Source organism: Penaeus monodon, chromosome 24, assembly GCF_015228065.2.
Source record: "Penaeus monodon isolate SGIC_2016 chromosome 24, NSTDA_Pmon_1, whole genome shotgun sequence".
NCBI lineage: Eukaryota > Metazoa > Arthropoda > Malacostraca > Decapoda > Penaeidae > Penaeus > Penaeus monodon.
Window position 1 is genome coordinate 26,039,062 of NC_051409.1, and position 886 is coordinate 26,039,947.

Sequence of the window (886 nt, forward strand, 5' to 3'; positions counted from 1 at the left end):
GCGCCGCCTGCAACACCGACGCGGCCTTTTCTCGAACGCCTTCCCTGGCACGTTGAGAAAATGCTGGGAAGGAGAAGGGAGGGGAGAGGGGTTGGGGAGGTATTACGGGGAGGGGAGGTGTTAGGATGGTATTTGGGGGATGGGGAAGGAGGAGGAAGGGAAGGAGTGAAGAGAAGGGAGAAGGATGTTGAAGGGGAGTGCGCGGGAGGGGGAGGGAAAGGCCCACGGGAGAGGATGGAATGGAAGGCAGGGAAGGATGAGTGAATAAAGGGGAGTGGGAGGCTGAGGCTGGAGGGAGGTGGGTTGGGGATGGAAGGGAGAGGGAGGGGAAGGGAGGTAAGCAAGCTGCTGTTGGATGGAGGAGGGGGTGAGGGGTGGCTTATGGGGGGGGGGTAGGTAGTCCGATACGAAAGAAAACAGGGAGTTTGTAAGAAGGTCTGTCGTGTCTTGAGAAACATTGATTCGCGCATGATAAGACTTTTAATAAAGTTAGTCGTTGACGTTGCTAGGGGCGCGTGGGAACGGTTCGTGTTTCATTTTTCTGTTGGTGTTGTTAAGTAGAACTGATCAGTGACGTAAGTTTGCAAGCTATCAAAAGATCAACAATACACTATATTCGTACACAATAGCCAACGCACCTTTACCAATTTTTATTGGCGAATCAGAAAATCGAAAAAAAATGCAAAGAGTGATACCAAAACTTACAGAAAAGAAACCGATGGAAAGTCTTTTAAGCGCAGGTAAAGTGGCGGTGCAGATACGTGGCGTCACGTCCAAGGAGAGAGCGGGAGATCGGCGAGAGAAATATCGGGTTGTTGCGTGATCGCGGTATTAGACGCGTTTCGGGCCTCGCGCGGCTCGTGGGGTGATAAAAGAGCGAAAATGC